Source organism: Thermobia domestica, chromosome 16 (genome assembly GCF_964235325.1).
Source record: "Thermobia domestica chromosome 16, izTheDome1.hap1.1, whole genome shotgun sequence".
In the NCBI taxonomy this organism is placed as follows: Eukaryota; Metazoa; Arthropoda; class Insecta; order Zygentoma; family Lepismatidae; genus Thermobia; species Thermobia domestica.
In genome coordinates, this window is record NC_137469.1 from 76,692,695 (window position 1) to 76,713,400 (window position 20,706).

At 35.0% G+C, this 20,706-nt stretch overlaps 1 protein-coding gene across 4 annotated transcripts in view; it reads left to right on the top strand.

Annotated features, from left to right (window-relative positions):
• The first annotated feature begins 1,417 nt into the window (after positions 1-1,417).
• The window catches only part of LOC145673176 (uncharacterized), a 244,208-nt gene continuing 224,919 nt past the window's right edge, over positions 1,418-20,706 (top strand). For 2 of the 4 annotated variants that reach the window (XR_014128727.1, XM_081742633.1), the window contains exon 1: positions 1,419-1,697. The gene's annotated coding sequence lies outside the window, so the exon portion shown is untranslated. Of the gene's footprint in view, positions 1,698-20,706 lie in introns of all 4 variants that reach the window. The other 2 variants (XM_081742631.1, XM_081742632.1) reach the window with 2 other exon arrangements.

The window sequence follows — 20,706 nt, forward strand, 5'->3', positions numbered from 1 at the left end:
GGATCCCTGTTATTCTCCCTATACAGGGAGTCTACAGGACGTTACCGCCTCTACTGGCATGCACCACACGAACATTTTATAAACATCGAGTACCGGTACTGATAATGATAATACGAATGACGCAGGGGCGCATCATCCGGAAGGGGGGACGGGTCCGGACCACCCCCGAAACTTTCTAACTCAACATACATTTGTACGTTTTATCAATAAAACTATACTTGTTTAACAGAGAAATGATTGATGTAGCATGGAAATTTGATCTTACACTTCATCTCTATTCTTTCACTTATAAAAACAATCTAGTTCTATCATTTTTTCTAAAAATATAGGAGTATTTTACAATTACTTATCGTCTTTAGGGATGCAGAATAATACCTGTTCAATACCTACATAGATGTATTGGCTTGTAGTATTGTCCTCTCTCTCAAAGCTTGAACCACTTCCAACAAACATTTCTGGATGCGTGCCTGGAATGACGACATTACGAGAAATATCAAACAGGAGCAAACGTAGAACAACTGATTAAAAAAAAAAACAAAAAAAAAACTATTATTATTGCTAAATTTCCAACCTGGTTGCTCCCTTTACCATCTTTAATTACTCTACTTGGCTGGGAGTTATTACATGCACAATTTCTTCCAGGAATACTTCCGGTAACAGTTTGACCCCGGAATTAGCAAACTGCTCCCTAGGAGCTAAAATAAGTTAAAAAGCTATTACATGCCACTAGTGGCGTATTTAGGGGGGCTTCCGGGCTTAAGCCCCCCCGAAATCTTACTATAGTAAAGTATATGAAATATTTTGCAGAATTTTCACATTTTCAGGCAAAGCCCCCGCCCGAAAGTTAGCAAAGCCCCTCCCGAAACAAAATCGTAAATACACCACTGCATGCCACTCTTCTCCAAGGCACTTCCTTTAGGAACAAGTTTCCCAGTGCAGTCTCCTTACATTTTGATTCCTGCCCCCTCCGAGAAAATTCTCTGAAAAAATATCTGATTACGAGGAAATCTGTATGAGTCGTCCTGAAATTTGACCTCTTGACCTCTCACTTTGTGTTAATAGATTGAGAAAAATAGCTCTGGAACTATTGTATTACGAAGAAGAAGAAAACCTATATAGAACTGATGGGTTATTTTGTCGCAAGAAATCTTCGTGAATGAGCTTATGTGTATTAATGCTCATGTGTAAACATTAATGCTTGGATCCGTTTACCAAATGAACAAAAGAAGCGTAATTTATATAGCATGGGCAACCCTGATTTGTATTTATCCTCCAGCAAGGTCAATAATCCAGTCCGCATGCCAGCCAATTCCAACACTAAACTTTAAAAACTTTCGAAAGTTACCTACAAAAGGCGCCACTTGCTTTCTCAGTAAACTCCCCTGCAAGACGGAAATGGACTAATCTACTTCGGAGGCCGATTCACCTGTTGGTTACGTCTGCTGCCCGCTGACAACTTCACCAAGCATTGCAGTGAAGAGGTTGTGTTGCGGTAGAGTTTATGTACAGGTGTCGTTGTGTCCCCAACCCAGAATATAACATAATAAGAAAGATTTTTCAATTAGAAATTGTACAGTTATTATCGGTGATTGGTGTTTCTTTTTGTGAAGTTTGTTAGTGAAACTGTAAAGAAAACAAAACAAATTGGTGAATTGTTCGTGTAGTTCGTGTAAATATAGTAATATCAACGTTATCAGGTAAGTTACAAACAGTGCTTCTTCGCGGCTTTTATTATTATTATTAACATTACTCTGTTTGATTAGGCTAAAGTAGTGCTGGATTTAGCCGCATGATGTAAACATTAATTTTTTTCACATAAGTGAGACCTATAAATATATATTTTTTAATTATTTGTAAACAAACCGCTCTTTTGAATAGCAGCAAACTGAAATTGATTGTTTGAGAGTGTTATCCATAGTTGACAATTGGTAAATAATATAGTGCAGTTATTTTCATGAAAAATGCTAAATAAAAAAATTTACTTAATCACGATTACCTGCGCAACTTTTGCGTAAAACCAGCAGAAATACTCTCAGCAAATTTGAGGAAATTGAATAAAACTCAGAACACAAATAATCCGAAATCAATCCAAATTCATATTAATTAGCCTAGGAATAGAGTGATATCATGTTGAACAGAAGTTTCGTTTTTTTAGAAAAATAAGTAGATTTTCGCATCCGTTAAATCTCCAATATACAAAGTGTATAGTTTGTTTAACGTCCATTTTCATAAACGATAAAGGTGTGAAACTGGGACTTACAGTACAAGCAGCGGTGTCGATTTCTGCATGAATTTGGAGGGAGGGAACTTTCAGGCATGTGTGTTTTGTTGTCAGATATTCAAGCAAATAATTCCAGATTGTGGGGGGCAAGCAAACTGGAGGCCCCTTCATATTCCTCAAGATTGGCGCCCGTGCTACCAATGGCATGTGTACACCTGCCAGCAAGGGCGCCGATTTCTCTGTAAATTTGAGGGGGGCCCATTCAGATGGTGAAGGCATATATATGAAAATTTTAAGACAAATTGCACTCAAATTATGCCAAATATTGTATATTTATAAATACAATAGGGGGCCCACATGAGCTTTGGGAGGGTCCGGGCCCCCCAGGATCGGCGCCCTTGCCTGCCAGGTATCAAACCCGAGCGTGGAAATTCGAAACGCTATTTAGCCACAATTATATTTAGAACTGAAGCAATAACGTGCAAATTGTGGGAAAATATTACGAACTTTGAAACATCTACCTTGTCAAAATATTAAATAAATAAGATAAAAATGTCGCATTACAATTATTCATCATAATCTTTGATTTGTTTACAAACACTGTAAACATGCATATCAATGTTTACGGAAGTATTTTTTACTCTCGACAATTATTGGGAGGAAACAAGTTTCACATGTGTTGTCCCGATATGCTTTCTGATTTTGGCGTGGCACCAGATTGCGATTCAAATCTCGATTTACGCGTGCACATAGCATACGCACCGATTCATTAGCTGAATATTCATGCCTACATAGGGTGCAATTTCGTAAATGTGCATTTGAAAGGATCCGGCAAGTAGTAGTAGTTTGTTGTGAAATTCAATTTGGTGTTAGGTCTATAGCAAATGCATGTTAAATGTGATTGCAAAATTAGACTAGCATTTCTACTGTCTTTTAAGGACATTTAAAAGGTGCTACAAAATGAGGTTGCCCATATGAAAACATAAACTTTAATTTTCAATTATTTGTTTGACTTATTTGTGTATGTATATTGTTAGGGTATCAGAAAATGTGAAAAGGTTGTACACTGGGGCATCATTTGCTCAAGAAAGTGTCCTGCTCAATATTGACATTAATTCCACTCGGAAAGGGAGAGGGATTGGCCAACTCTATGAGGGATAGCCTCCCGAAAATATCCGTAGAAGAAACACTGTACAATATAACCCATTCATTTATTTGTTATTTATATAAAAAAGTTCTAGGTATAACCTGTAGACATTTTACATTTTAAAGTTTAAGGGAATAGAAGGAAATCTCTGAAATGTGCAGCTAAGACCTTTATTTTAGAAGAGCCTTCATAGCATTCGCTTCTTGAAACTAAAGAACCAGTGGCGGATCTAGCCTGGGGTCGGGGGGCCTAGACCCCCAGTTTTTTGTAGGACAAAAATAATTTAAGCTATTATTTATATATGTTTGAAAGTTTATAGTAATCTCATGATATAGGATACGTATCATAGTCTGGGCTTTGGCTGTCCCCTCCCCCCAGTTTTTACCTTCTAGATCCACCACTGTAAAGAACCTCAATCAGTTTGGCTATCCGTAGGATCTGAGCTTAAAATCTTACATTTACGGATTCCTAAGTAAGAATACTAAGCTTCTAAAGGGCATATGGTCATTCGAAGTGTGAAAGAGCCGCCTCCCTTGAGTAAACAACATAGTGCATCAATATATATAGGCTAATGCGCTTGATATAAGAATAAGGTCTAAAAATAACACCCTTGACTAAGTGGAAAACCATGTTATGTTGCTGCCATTCATTTAGTGCGCGTTCTTTTCTTTCATTCATTTTTATTTCTTTTTCTATAGAAAAGGAATAAAAAAGAACACTTTGTATGGACTACTACACGAGAAAATACAAATTGCATTTACAACGACGTGCATCATTCATTATACACACTGCGGCGTAAAATGGTTTTTATTGTATTTATTATAAATTAATTAAAATAATTACTACATTACATAAAGTAATAAAACAACAATTTTAGGAATGATCCAAAAAATGCATCAAAAGATTGCGATCTTCCAATAATTAGTTTTTGGATCAGGGGCCACAAAATTTTGAATGGTTCCTTAATCGAGTTTTCATATTTTCTACGGAATAGGAACATGATACTGAGTTAAGTGATAGTTTGGGTTTGGCTACACTGTATGTAGTTCTCCAGATATAAGGCCTACAAGAAAATTTTTTAATTGAAATATATTGGATCTTTTGATCCAAAAATAAATTGAGCGTCCTACGAATACATTCTGCATCCTAAAGGAGAGGAATCATTAATAAAAGTTTAAAAGGTACAATTTTGAATGCATTGATGGAAAGCAAATATGAGAATATAATTTCAGACAAAATGAGGAATATGTGCGTTGTTTACTTGTTTACGTTTCTGTCCCTCAGATTAGTGGAAATATCGAATATGTTAGATTCCATTAAGGAGCGTAAGTGTATGTTTTACATGGGAGGGGAAGGGGGAGGAATTTTCCGACTGCGTATTTCATGTAGGTCGAGCTTGAGAGTGTTTATTAGGATTTCAAAAAGACTTGGACGTTTATTATCCCTTTGTGCTCTCTTATGGATGCCAGATTTAAAATATAGAAATCTTTAATGCCTATATGCTAGTACGAATTCTTCTCTAGGGTAAAGGAAATTGATAGTCAATGATATACTATGTTCTACAGTTAAATTACATTGATGTATTGACATAAATTTGCCAATTTATTGTTGCTTGATTCTATGGATATTAAAACAACCAAAGAATGTCTTGGCTATTTATAGATTATCTTGTGTTATTCGCCACTATAATTTTACAACTATTATTTATGTAGCAGTAAAAACTGCGAGTGTTGCATTGTAATTCTGTTCAGAAATTTTAGACTGCATTAGGTGGTGATGAATTAGTTTACAAAATTTTAGTGCGGGAAAAGAGGGAAGCTAAATTTGTCTCCGTTTATCATAAGATATGACATACAGAAATAAGGCTAGAATACTTTTTGGCTCGTAGAATACTGACTTTCGGTGCAAAGGGTCTTTAGTTTAGATACATAAGTTTGTTGTTCACATCATATTGATATATTATGTAGTTTAACGTCCCACGATAATGCTCATTAGGCTAAAGATGACGGATGAATAATTAAATTCTGAAATTAAATTTGTGTACTCTCCCACTGGGAATCAAACCCGAGATCACATGCACCAAAAGCACACGCTTGCCATTAGACCAGCTGGGAAGGCACCACAACATCCTGTATCATTAGGGGCCCTCTCGGTATTGTATCATTCCCTTCAATGTTATCATTCCGCCACCCAAAGCGGTAAGTGCAAAGGTCATATGACTGCATATTTCACATTTTACATGAATGGAATACAACTGTACAGTCATCAGCAAACTTTAGTATGTATTCTCTACATGCTTTAAAGTAACTTTTGAGGCATTCACCTGATGAAACTGAGGGAAAAGCCTGGAAAATCCTCAATCAGGATCCTCGGTCACCGCATTTGAATCCGAGACTTCCTCTCTGCGAAGCAAGGACACTAACCACTAGCCTATGCGCAGTTAGCTTTCTGTTAGATCCAAGATAACTAACTTAAAATGGGTTATCTTGTTCCGAATTATTGACAGTATGAGGGGTGTGTATACCTATTTTTACTGCTGACTATCCCGCTCTCCAACTTTTTTTTATTTTAATTTTTTCACATAAAATTTTATTTCATGGCTCACCATCTACTAACTGAAGTAATGAGTTATGTGGTTTCTTTATACATTGTACCTGACCCAAGGCAGCTCGATTTGTTGTATTTATCACCCACCTCGTTTAGTTAAAGATGTTACTTCCGTTCTCAATGTATTATCTATGTAGTAGGGAGAAGCGGCACTTCCACAACTTCCATGGACGCTACGCACCTTTGAAATACCCCTTCACTTTTAAGCGCTGCTGCAAACAGTGCACAGTGTATTCAAACAGAATACTTGCTTTCACTGTTTATTTATTTTTTTTTTTTGTATATATATTTACGAAAAACATTTATGAGAGACATATGTTTATGAAAAATAAATGATTTTCAGTACTTATATGCAGGTAGCACATGTCGGTGATATCAAATGCGTGTTCCTTAACATTTTCAACTCTTTTTTTTTTTTTTTTTTTTTTTTAATTTAGATTAAGACGTGTACTTAGAACAGACGAGCTCATTATCATTAACAACAGTCTGAAAATGCTTCTAACCTACATTCATTTTCTTTGTCTTACAATTGTAACTAACATTCACATACAAAATGTTTCATGTATAACACGAGAAACTTATGCTTCTAGCTGCTGTCCTACGTTCGCTTTTTATTATTAACTTGAATTATGTTTTAAAATATGTAGTTTAAGAGAAAGGACGAAATTATGTCTCGTCATGTATATTGTGTGTAAGTACGTATATGATCGCAGTTATTATTAGTTATTCTCTCTGTAAAATTACAGCAAATTACTGCCAGATTTACTCCAATACACTACTTTAAAATTATAATCCAGCAAATGTAAGAAATATTATCAAACATTCAATGTATTTACTGACTGATATATGTTACTAGTCAGTTGTTCTTAAATGGAGTGAGGAATAGGTCAAGGATTACATTTATTTTTAAAATAAGTAATTATTAATTATTGCTATTAGTATTTATCGTTATTTTGATGTTATTATTTTAAAACATGTCAACTATATTCTTCATTTTATGTATGACTATAAGCAGTGACGGATTTACGTTTGATGGCCCTTTATACGCGAAACGCGTTTTCGGCGACAAAATGTCGCCGTTCATAGGTTTGAATTTATTATGTTATATGCTAATTTATGGACCTAATAAATATCTAAGTGGAAACAAGAGCTCCCCCTGGGAAACGGGGACTCCGTTATAAGTAAGTGATGCTGGGTAACAGGGGCTTTGTTACAGATTGGGCTGAGAAATAGAGCCCTATTACTTGCTTCGTAAAAGCCTAATACATAATAATACAAAACACCATTGTTGTATTGCACTTTATCTTATTTGCTTTTTCTTGTTATTTGGAAACTACATTACAATCAGTTTTTTCTTTAAATTTTGTGCCCCCCCCCCCCAAAGCGAGTGGGGCCCTAAGCTATAGCTTGTTTAACTTGTACGTAAATCCGGCACTGACTATAAGTTAATAAAAAAAGAAGAATTGGAGCGTGTTTGTTGGTGATGGTCGTAATTTTACAGAATAAAATCCTACACTTAATGAAACGATTGTTAAGGACAGGAGTAATAATAAGATGATCATAATGGTTGAGACAGAATTACTAAGAATTACCCATTAACCATTGATTATTTTAATAATATATTTTGTTAGGCTTGATTCTATATTTACAACGATTCTTTGACACTTTATTTGACAGACATTCGTTCTAATTATTTTGACAATCTTAGGAAATAGACATTTTCTATAAAATGAGAACTGTTTAGTATAATATTCATGCTTTAAATGTCATGTAGGTATACTATAAAATTGTAGTGAACACTGCGACGTTATTCGTCGAAACATAAATATATTGTGTCTTGTGGAGTCTGCAAATGTATAAAATTCTTGGTGTCATGCCAGTCCGAAATGTCTTTTCTTATTGTATACTTTCTCGTTTATGAAATAGAGATGTTTTATTTTATTACTTATATCTATTTATATTTCATTGACACTAACTCCACTATTATCTATAGAGTCCTTTGTGTCTTATTGACTAGCAATATCGTGTTTCAATCTTGGGATCGATTCCCGATATTAGTTCTTTTTCGTATTCCAAGTTATACTTGATCCGCTTCTCTTGTAGCGTCGTTGCTGAAAACGACGTTAAACTTCTAGTGACTTCCAGTAGTTTATTCAGTTGATGGTCTTTACTATAGAGCTAAAATAAGTGATCTTTAATGCAGCAAACATATAGCATATTACCATTTGATATACTTTGTGTATTGCGTTGAATGTGTATTTTTAGGTGTAGTCATTAGTTTTTCTTTACTGACCTGAGTTTGAATCAGATAATTGATAACATCGGGATATGTTAATTATTCTTATTTCCCCGTATGGGAGGGGGTTATGATAGTGTAGTCTTCAGTAAAATTAAACACTAGTATGGGGCGTTGCAGATTCAATACTAGATCATGTAATTTTTTGGTTGACAAGAATTGTTTTCTTCGAAATTTCCTCAAGTTTCTTCCATATTCTTATTTCACCTATACTTCTGTATTCTTTCATCTGCTTGAGTTATTCTGTCTTCGTTACCTGCAGGGTATGAACTTGGACTGTTAAGCTAAAGATGTTATTCATTTCATTTTTTAACATCCCTCCTGTTCGGGATACACCGTATCGTACTAAGTTCCAAGTAATGGTATTGATTGAAACTGATTGATGCAAAGTATGTTCGGATATCTTAATTTTCATAAAGTCAGTATTTTTGCATAAAGCAGAAGTCACAAAATCACTATTGTGATTATTTCCTTCACTTTAAAAAAATATATATATACGTATAAGTTGTAGAATAATAAACGTGTGCTCAAAAAGGAGGGAGGATCATTTCTTTTAACGTATTGGCATTCGTCAAAAATACTAAAGAACGACACACGACAAATTTAAGCTTTTTATGTCCGTTCTTAGCATGAATTGATTAATATGCATCTACAACGTAGTAGAGTAGTCTGGATTGTCTAACTTGAGGACTTCTGAGATACTCTATACTGTTTAAACATCCAGAACGTGCGACACCCCAGTTCCCCTTCGATGGAAGATTTTAAAAAAAGGTTTCTACGTAATTAAACCTGGTGAAGATCTATTTGAAAATGAAATGAAATTACCTATTTCAGTTTGTCCCACGTTTATGCACTTAAGGCTAAGGGAGACGATGATTAAGCCAAGTGAATGGTGATGGAAGCATTGGTGGAATGGTGATGTGGGAGGAAACGAGAGTACTCCGAGAAAACCCACGGGTACGATGTTGTCCAGCACAAACTTACTTGGCCAGGGATCGAACGACTGACCTCATACACCAGAGAGAAACGCTCTACCACTGAAGCATCATGCCTTCCAAAATCTATTTGATTACAAAATTTTGTTTTCTAGGTGACTTTTTTGTATGCGAAAGTCTGATGACACGCACAGACAGACATCTTTTATGTACTAGTAATGATAAGGATTATTTAGCTAGAGAGATTTCACCGCTGTAAGCCGGAAATATGTGCACAATTGTGGTAAGAACGTCTTTGCTGTAAAATTATCTTACTCACTACTTGTCCTGAGGTAAAGAAAAATAAAATCTGACATTCTCCACGTGTACCATATAAATAGATAAAAATTAACAGTTTTACGGTAAACACTAAGGTTAGATTAAGTATTTTTGGTTGTTGTTCCAGCTATAGTATTTATTTATATATGATTTTTACAGTCATTCAACACGTTAGCAGAGCCAATTAACAGTACGAACTTAATGAAAGTATTGAATTATATACAACTATTCTCACGACTGTGTATTACAACAAAGCGTTAAGAGTAAAGTTGCTAATACGTGAATGAATGGATGTTCATGGTTACGTCGGGAAATCAACATATACGAGTCAATAGACAATACAGTCAAAGAATAAAGTAACAGACACAACAAACACGTTCACGATGTTTGCAGCTTTTCTTATCCTTATTATTATTGTTTCTGCAGCACGTGACGCTAAAATTAAAGTGGCACTAACTTGGGGAAATGTTGTGTTCCAATATAATTTAATGTGAAATGTTACTGTAGGTTGCTTTGAGTATAAAGAACAAACTTGTGATACAAATATTAGGTATCAGCACGATTTTTATATATTTAGGTGTTAACTGTATGCTTATTACTATATTTTGTACGGTTACTATAGATTCTTGTACACAGCAACATACGCAGTGGATCATATTAATATTTGCGTGAACGAAGATATCATGAGTTGAAGAACCAAGTTCATCATACCTTAACGTCTGTATCCTCAAGAATCCTCTGGGAGATACGAAACTTCTATCGGTAGTAGGCTTTTAAAAATCAAGAGTTTAGTGTCTTTTTTCAGCATCAAGGCTACGTGAGACGGAAACATATTGACTAAAGTGGGATCCAAATCACTAGGCCAAATACCAAATCGTTAGCTACTGAGCCATAAGGATACACATAGTATGTGTATTTAAATATTGAATTACCCTAAATAGCACAGGGAGGTCCAAAAGAATCATGGCCGGAATATCGTGATTGGACAACCAGATGTCAATTTATGTCCAGGAAACGGGATTTCCTGTGGGCCATTTTTGGACCCTTTGCGAGGAAGTTATTGGACGACGCGACGTTTCGACATCCAAACATTTTTTCATGATAGGCAACCCATTGAAATCTAAACGAAAACCCGGTGTGCATATGTATATGATTCTTAAAAATTATTCGAAAATGAATGTCCTGTGACAGGTATGGGATTTGTGGACGTATTGCGTGCTACATGGTACCGTAGACACCTTGTCATCTATTACTCAAAATCTATTTTTAAATAATGCCCATTCGTAGTGTATGACGAAAACTATTCTTACTTAGTGTTGCCACGAGACGAGACTTCAGGCTGTCTCGTCTCGTCTCGTGTAAAGCGTGTCTCGTCTCGTGTCTCGTCTCGAAATAATGCGCTAGTCCCGTCTCGTGTCTCGTCTCGTCTCGTCTCGTTTGTCTCGTTTTGTCTCGTCTTGTCTCGTAAAAAATATGGCAGCATACCATGGGAACGAAAGTTAAATGTAGCAGGCTGCCCCATGCTAATCAAGATACAACCAAGTTACAAGTATTAACCAGAACACAAAGACAAGAAATGTCACGGTAACTACACCGTGAAGCCTTCACCTCTGGTGTATGTGGTAGTCGGTTCGATCTCGGTTAGTGCCATGTAAGCTTTGTGGTGGACAAACATCGAATGTGTGTGGGGGCCGCGGTAGCTCAGTGGTAGAGCGTTCACCTCTGGCGATTGGGGTCTCGGGTTCGATCCCAGCCCCTGCCAAGTGAACTTTGTGGTGGACAAACACCGTGTGCGTGGGTTTTCTCGGGGTTTTCCCGTTTCATCCCACTTTCTTCATTCCACTATTTCATTCATTACTCATCATCACCGTCTCCTTTAGCCTAACCGGCATTACCGTGGGACCTAAAACTCAAATATTTCATTTCATTTTTCGAATGTGTGTGTTTTCTCGAAGTTGTCTAGTATCCTACCACTTTCTTCATTCCACTAATTTTCCCATCATCATCCATTCGGGGTGGGCCAAAGTTGCCTAAAGGTCTTAAAAATAAATTCAAATAAGCTCACAAGGCAAGGACAAATAGTTTACAAGATAATATAAGTTTACAAATAGTTTTTTTTTTACATTGTGAAACATTGAAATTTGTTTCACCAGTTTCAATACACGAATATACAGTAAATTGCTCATAGGTACGTTGAAGATGAAGACACTAATGTCAAATAATGTTTACACGACAAGCAAAGTTCGATGTAAAGGTGTCACCATCCCCGACACTATCGTGTACTATCAGCCCACTTGCTTTATAGTGTCTGTATACATACATACATATATATATATATATATATATATATATATATATATATATATATATATATATATATAGAGAGAGAGAGAGAGAGAGAGAGAGAGAGAGAGAGAGAGAGACAGACAGAGAGACAGAGAGATGGAAAGATATATAGATAAATAGAGAGATAGATATGTGTGTACACTTTGATTTCATATATTCCAGCCTTTAGGTTTCCATACCAATCCAAAAACTACTTTTCATTTTAGCATGTTTAGATTTGTTGCAATTATTTTTTTTTTAAAAAAAAAAAAAAAGCTCGGAACCAAATAATTTTATTGAGTAATGGAAAGTATTTGATTGAAATTTTATATGTTACTGCACAGTAAGCTCTACTTAAAGTGCCATAGTAATGGGAGCTGAACGACACATCGGACCAAATTATGCTTGGGGCCAGTCTTCACCTCCATGGTACAAATCTGTTCCCATAACCGCAGGGTGTGTGCCACTATATGGTGGTTGCCCCGTTTGTGTAACAAACTCATGACAGTACACCCAGATTAGCTAGTGGTCTAAAAAAAGTTGATTTTTGGGTGGCCATTTTGGATTAAAGTTTCTTATATTGTCGTGATCTATTCGCAATCATACAACGTCGAAATCTTGACACATTGGGTACGGGGATTCGAACTTGTAACCGCAGATAATTGTATAATTTATCAATGAGGCATGTTGTGTTAATGCACGAATGATATCTTAATCAATCCATCTTAGTTTTTTCTTGCCATTCATTAGCATATTTACTTGGCCCTGTATAAAACTTTTTCGTAATATATCCACCACCGGTTATTAACCACTTTATTGAAACGATCACAATATTATATTTTAGAACTGGCCTTTGAAATTAATTCTTTATTATATTTGCTTTCCAATTCTTTTAACTTCGTTTATAAACATATTATTTTGGCTTTGTACATACTGTTAGACTTCAGTTTTTCGTTCTCTTTACGCAAAAAGGAGAGCTCTTCCTTTGGTTTATGCCCCTCACTCTCCACAAAACAAACGAAAAATAACATAAACAAAGAGTTATTTTTTATTTCAGTCACAATAGTTATTTCATCTGGCTGCACCCCAATGTCTGATTTGTTTTTTCTTTAAACACCTAACTTCCGTACATTTAATTCTTTCATTATTTACATCAACACGGTTCCGTATAGTAAAGGTAAGTTTAGTGAAGGCACGTCTTGTTTAAACTTTTTCTTGGGTAGAATATTTAGAAGCTCACATTTTAAATTATGTCCATAAGCTTCGGGAATAAAATGATCGGAATAGACGCTGGCGTTTTCAACTTTAAAGATATCTTTCCGACAGCATTTCTTTCGCCAAACTTTCCGCAAAGGAACCGAGGGAAATATATGATAAATAACTTTGGAACCCGTAGTATTTCTACTATAATTGCGACAAATACTTAGTGTAGAATTCGACATGCTTATAGGCTAACACGAGCACTACAGTAATTAATGTTTTCTTAATACAGGAAAGCAAGAATCACTCACTTTCCTGCAAAAATCAAAGAAACAAACAAGGGTGAATGACAAGGACCTTGGGCGAAAGCTGTTTCTGCTCCCGCCGTGACGTCACAATTTTACTGCATCTTCGGTTTTCAAAGAAGGGTAGTTATGACGCGACCTTAAAAGAGGAAAGGAACAGTAGGGTCGGCGAACCTTGGAAGCAGAGGGCAATTTCGCACACTGGTCAGATCAAACATTTCCGCGTAACAAAACGAAGGTCCCCCTGTAAAACCTCTTCATTTAAAGTGTTATTGTTAGTATCATAAATTTGCTGAAAGCAAACAATTTGAAGAGTTCGTCGATAATATCTGCTTTTTTTGTCCTGCGCCCGCCTTCCAAACGAAGAGGTGAATTTTACAACATGACTGCTGTATAATAAGCGAGCGATTTGTAAAATGGTAAAAGTGTATTTTTATGTGTATGTGTGTGTGTGTGTGAGAGAGAGAGAGAGAAGACAAAATATTAGTTGCAAGATGGCATACTTCTATTGCCGTTTTCGGTTAATTTCGGTTCATATAGCAAAAAGAATACCGCCACCAGAGAATCCGCCATCTCAACCAGAACTTTCAACTACAGCCTGTAATGAGTGTAGACCTTATCCAGTTTTCAAATTGAATAGATGGGGTGGTAGTTCGGTTTCTTGACCTTGTAAAAATCTTCCCTGTCTTTGATTTTGTTTGTCATCATTCCAGCCAGAAATGAAAAAAAAAAAAAAAAGAAATGAGAATTCCTCAGTTTACAGCAAGGGGAATTGGGGACAAGACATTAAGGATGATATTCCTGGAAGCTCATGTATCACGATTGATTCATTCAATAGACAGAGGACACTTTTCTATGAAGGCTTTTCAACATGTTTTCTCACAAAGGGCATTTTCCTTTTGCAATCTATATGACCACTGGCAATTTCAATCTTGGCCATTCCCGCCAGCGTTTGCATTTTCGAGACACGAGACGGGACGAGATATTTCACGAGACGTCCCGTCTCGTCTCGTCTCGTTTTCGAGACGGGACAAGTAGTCTGTCCCGTCTCGTGTCTCGCCTAAAAGGGTTCCGTCTCGTCTCGTGTCTCGTCTCGTTTACGAGACGAGACGAGACGGGACACGAGAAATGTCTCGTCTCGTGGCAACACTATTCTTACTGGACTTTTTAGTTCCATATCATAGTGCCAAAATTGTCTTTAGTTGCGTCCTTTATAGCTGGACCATGGGGTATTAGTTAAAAAAGTAACTAAATAAATAAATGACAGATATAACTCCAAGTTTCATCAAAATTTATGTGTAGAAGAAACCTACTTTATAAAACTTTTTGTTTTAGTTTTAATTTCTTTGACATGGTGCATAAAATATGAATTAAATGTTATGGTACTGCTTGTATACTGATGCATAGGTAATGCATCTCTTGATTACAAGTCATAAAATTAATGCAAAAAGCCATATTTTTACAAAGACTTCCCATTATCCATCATGAAAAAAAAAGTATTAAACGCGTGTTGGATTTGCATTGTGTTTAGAGTATCGAGAATTATTTTAATAAGTAAAAATAATAATGATTGATTAATGTACTTTTTGCATAATTCAGATATTTCATTGTATGTTTTCTTGATTCTATGCAATTCATCCATGTCAGTACCGACTAAATGAAAAACTATTTTCTACATGTGGAACGTTTCAGGTCATCAAAACTAGGTGTGGTATGTTTATGTTCGGAGTTTGAGCATACTAATGCATATGTACATACAAACATATGTTTGTCAGAACCGTCATATATATAAAAAGATTATTGAAATTAAAATTGACAAATTAATTTATCATTGAATTTAAACATAATTGTAATATTCAAATTAAGAGCAAAATTTTAAATGTTTTAAAATCAGTTGCAATGAGAATGTAAGACATGTAATAATATTTCTGCTTTATGCAGATTTCGAAATACAAAGGTGTATTACTTCAGACAAATTTGCTTTCTTTCTGTGCTACTAGAATTGCCTCCAAAACAAAAGTTAAGGCTGTATTGTCTCGGAAAATGTATCTGTTTCTAGTAGAAGGACTCTGTCTCATCTCATCTTGTGGGGAACCCTTTCGTTCCCAGAACAATCTGTTATGTATTACGGCATCTCACTTCTCTATTAGTCAATTTAATCTGTCCTGAAATGTATAGGCAATGTGGTGTCATTAAGAGTTTTTTTTTTCTTTTTCATTTAGTCTGCAAAAAATATTGTACAATTGAAACTAGTTGTTCGCCATCTGGTAGCCGGCCACTTTCCAGTATTCCATCTGTCTCATTTTTTATGATGATTCTGAATATTATAGCATTTTGTTAAGTGCATTACAGAGAAGATCAAGAATCTATGTATTTTAAAGAAATACAAATAATGAAAATAAAACTTCTGTTTTAAAAGAAAAAATAAACTAATTTTTCTGTTTTCCGTTTTGCTGGACGACACTTTAATATCTTTAAACAAATATTTACAATGTGGAATGAACAGATTCATTATCGTTGTTTAATTATTGATACAACGTAGCGTATGCTTGGTTAGGCTTTTTACGTATAATAATTTTGTAGTGTTGTAAAAGAAATTGACCCTTTTACATTGAAATGTATATTTACAAATACAATAATATTAAAATAAATGTAGCCTCAGATAAACGAGAAAAATATATTTCGTTCTAAAATTGGGAAAATTAAATCGTTTTTGTGCTAAACAAAGTTAATGACTTAAAATAAGTCACAAATGTGTTTCATTAATGACAAACGCTATAGTGCAGTGGTTCTCAAACTTGTTGTTACTGCAACCCACATTAAATAAAAAAAAAAAAAGTATTTTGTGGCCCACCAACTTTTATTCAAATATACTTTGACATTCTTTCACAATAACTGTATCATATGAAAATTGTACTCATGCGCACAGAGAGTTAAAGCGTTTCCATAGAAAGGTAATACAGAGCTAACACTATTTCTGACGCAATGACCTACCCCATGACATATTTTGACTGACCTACTCTCTTTCTATCTTAAGCCAGCATCTCTACTGACTGTACAACAGGGCCGGGCTCTTTACCTCATTTACAAACACTTCCAATTTTCATTTTCTGAATAGTACTTCATAACATGTTTCTGCATCAAAATAAAATTTTCATAAGTAAAAGGAACAAAAAACTTCTCGTGACCCACCAAAAAACAGCCTGTGACCAAACAATGGGTCGCAACCCACACTTTGAGAAGCACTGCTATAGTGGTTTATTTGTTTTGTTTTGTCGACTTGCCTAAATAGTAATGAATTTACGTGAACTTCCCTACCTTTGAGCTGAGAGAACACGGGAACCTGGAACCTAAGACAACAGATTATAAAAGATATAAACGATATTCAGGAATGTTTACAATGCTGGTTTGTTAACCAGGATATAGGCACCTTACTGCCTCAGCTGACATAGTATTTCGAAGCGTGGTTTTATTAATGTGTATAAAGTTAAGAAATATAAACACAGATATGCTCAGAAGGATACTAAAATATATTAGTATACTCATTCTTTTCAAATTGTACGAAGTATTTGTAGCTTGGCACTTAATTGCATTATTATGTTATAGAAGTACATAACTTGGGACGTTCAAATCACAAGGAAATCTAGTACAATTGCCGAAGTTGTGTGTGTGAGAGAGAGAAATTGTACGATACGCTTAAATACACGAAAAAAAATCAACATTGTTTTTTTTAAATTATGATAGTTATTTACAATATTTGGACATTAATCTTTAAAGCTTTGAAAGGAACTTCAGATAGAGCTCTTGCACATAAAATGTGTCCAAAATGACCGAAATGGACTTCATTCCTTTGTGCACGGAATTCGCTATATTCATACTTTGGTACTGACATGCATTTCAGTTCGTTCTTTCTTGGACTTATTCATATGAGCTGTGGCAATAGAGTCACAACTAAAAAGCAACAGGTTTACGCAGTAAAGTACGTAGTGCCTTATTTGCTAATGTACATAGCATAGTAACTTGACTTTTGCTCCATTTGTTTTAAGCTTTTTTTTTTCATGAAGTATGGTATAAATTCAACAGAATTCAATTATCAATTGTTCGTTTATTGTTCTAATTAATTAAAGACTACTAATGGAGAAAGCCGGGTCTCTATATGTACCAGTGGCGTACGGAGAAGTTCGTTAGGAGTGGTTCATGCTTTCAAGATCATATAATTCCAGATGTACATCATATAATATATGATATCCCTAAAACCGCGTTACGTACTCCATTGATGTATTGATGATGCATTCATAATCGTAAATTTAAATATTGATAATCTGATTAGTCCTATGTTACAATAAAATAGTGGCAAAAGTACTGATTCTTAATAACCATATACTACAAGAAAATTTAATTTTAGAACACTATATTATAAAATCTGCTTGTTTGACACACCTCGAGTTTTCACAGACGAAAATAGCGGTCAATTTATAACATGAACAAATACAGTTTAACGCACATTTGCTTGAAAATAACGTACGTTTAATGCTCTTTATATTATGTGTTTTGACTGTTCCATTTCAAATTTTGATTTTTCTGGGAAAGAACTATAATAAATATTCTTCGACCATTTCTTGATATAAAAATAGTACCCAAGCTTTAAATTATCTTTCTGAATTAACTTGTAATTGTTTTTACTTTGTCTTTATTATGTTCATATAAATAGGAAAGCCTTCACGATTCGATTTGCTTAACCTTGTATGGAGTACATATCGCTTTGCAGTGAGGAGTTAAATAACTTACACTTAACGTCTCGTAATGGAAAGCAATTTCACCTTCCGTTTAGTTTAACAGATATTAGAATAAAGAAGCCACGCATGATAGCATAATATATTCTCAAAGCCACCTGCGTAAAAGGAAACGGAAATACAAATGGATGTAACAGCTATTTGTTGAAGGTTATACTTAATTAACAAAACCACACAAATAAAACAAGGTGTTTTATCTTCCATATTACTTTCGTATTTTATGCATTTTCTAAAGAGTAACATTTGTTCTTAAAGGTGGTTATCAATTTATGCATAACGCTGCAAGATTGGAAACTTATTTGTCCGGAGAATTTGGGTACAAGTTAAAAGACAGGAAACAATCTTTACTTACAAACTGAAAGGATTAGTGTGACATTTCACATACTGCCAGTAGCTTCAGAATTCTCCGCCCTTTTATTTCAAAGTACCCGTGTGATTTTTCTGCTATCCCTTTTTTTATTTTTTTATTTTTATTTATTTATTTATTTATTTATTTATTGCGCTTTAGCAGTTAGTGATCCTTTGGTTTTGTTTGTTGTGTTTGGAGCTGAGCATTCCTTTTCAGCACTAGGGCTATATACCTATGAAATATTGATCAATAGCTTTATATGAAATCAGAGCCGCATGTACTATTACCAGAATCGAATTTAGGCGAGACGAGAATGATCACCTTGTAATCACAACAGGGCATTCATTTGGGGAGCCATGCTGTAGACAAGTGGAGAGAATGATAAAAATACGAACATAGGAGTGTGAATAGGGAAGGCAAAGAAATATTTGATAAAAATTCTGTGTAACAACATAATTTTAAACAGATCGTTTTTTGAGAATGGGGAATAGTGAATCAATGGTTCACCTCTGGTTCGAGAGGTTTTTGGTTTGACCCTAGGCTATGCGAATTTATGACGAATAACATCGTGTACGTGGATTTTCTCGAGCCGTTGAACGTTAAATTAAAGATTTTACTTTATTTAATATATATTTACCTGACAAGGAGTTTGTAGTCAACTTCCGAGCTCGTAAGTCTTTAGTATTCCACTAAATCAAATAACTTGCCTTTGTTGCATGTGGTCCTAGGTTTCATTTCCGGTGGGGAGCACTAAAATTTGAATGCATTACAATGGTTTGAATTCCACATTAAACTATAGGTCAACATCTCATATAGCCTCGGTGCTAAAAAAAAAAAAACATTGAATTTCGAGAAACAAACAAGCAGCCAGTGAATGAAAGCAGTAAATCATCTCAGTGACTGTAGAAAAACACTGAAGCTACAGGTTATTGAAAAGTATAACCTCATCATTCTCTTCAAACGTTAAACACTTGAACAATAGCTAATAGATATGGGTGCTTAAATTTACGAAATTGGAGTTTGAAATAAAAGTTTGTGGGTTAAAATGAGTACTTATGTTTCCAGTATGTAAGTTACATGTAATTCTAGAAATTGAAAAAGTAGTAAGTTGGTAGAATTACAATGGTAGTTGATACTTGCAAACTGCATTACAAAAAAGACAGACGGTAAATGTGGAACAGTAGTGGTTAGACCTATATACTGTATGTGGAAAATACGTATGCCTTCAAGCTATATTCTAATAGCTATGGTATACATGTGTGTACTTACTTTTAAACTAGATTTGCAAAATCCTGTGCCTTCGGGATGTCGATTTATGCATTAAAGAACAGAGCTGAAGATTTCAGTTGAGTGTTTGCCGAGTAACTAGAGTTTTACTTAGATGGTCATGAAAACTGGAGGTAAAAGGAAGGAAAATAATACTTAAGTATCGATATACTGTAGTTAATGGTACATCAGAAACGGAAGTGAGTGGAAGAGTGGAAAATAGAGATGGAATTACATGCAAATTGCAAATAACCAAGCTTCTCTGTAGCCTGAAGTAGCATATTTTTATGTACTGAGCATATATGTTAGTATATATCTGTACTTTACAGTGTGTAAATTGTTCTTTGTATACCGGTATGCAATAGAACTGAATGCTAGAATTATCTTTTGTAACACTTTCTTATTAGACATTAGTATAATTTTCTGTCATAATTTTACAAGTATCACAGTCACTTTAGAAATTTTCCTATGTTACATTCCATGGTATCCTTTGCATAGTGTAGTAGAAGTGGATGGTTAATAATTGTAATTTATTGTGAAAGAATTGGTAGACTGTAGGGTAGGAAACATAAAAAAAGAAAAAAAACGGAAAAACCCTTCTATATTGTTAATCACAAACTCACACTTGGACTTGGATTTATCCCCTGCACCAGAAGAGAACGCTCTTATTAGTCAGGGACCGAGATCCCCGACAGTCACTTCAGATTAACAGATGATTATATTCATAATAGTTTCGAACTGAATGATAATCTTTAATTTTAAGTTCCATGTTATGTCCTGTAGGCTAAAGGAGACGGTGATAATGAGAAATGAATGCAATAGTGGAATGAATAAAGTGGGAGGAAACGGGAGAACCCCGAGAACCACCCCGCATATATTATGTTTGTCGACCACGAAGTCCACTTGATGCGAGCGGGGATCGAACCAGAGACACCACACAGCAC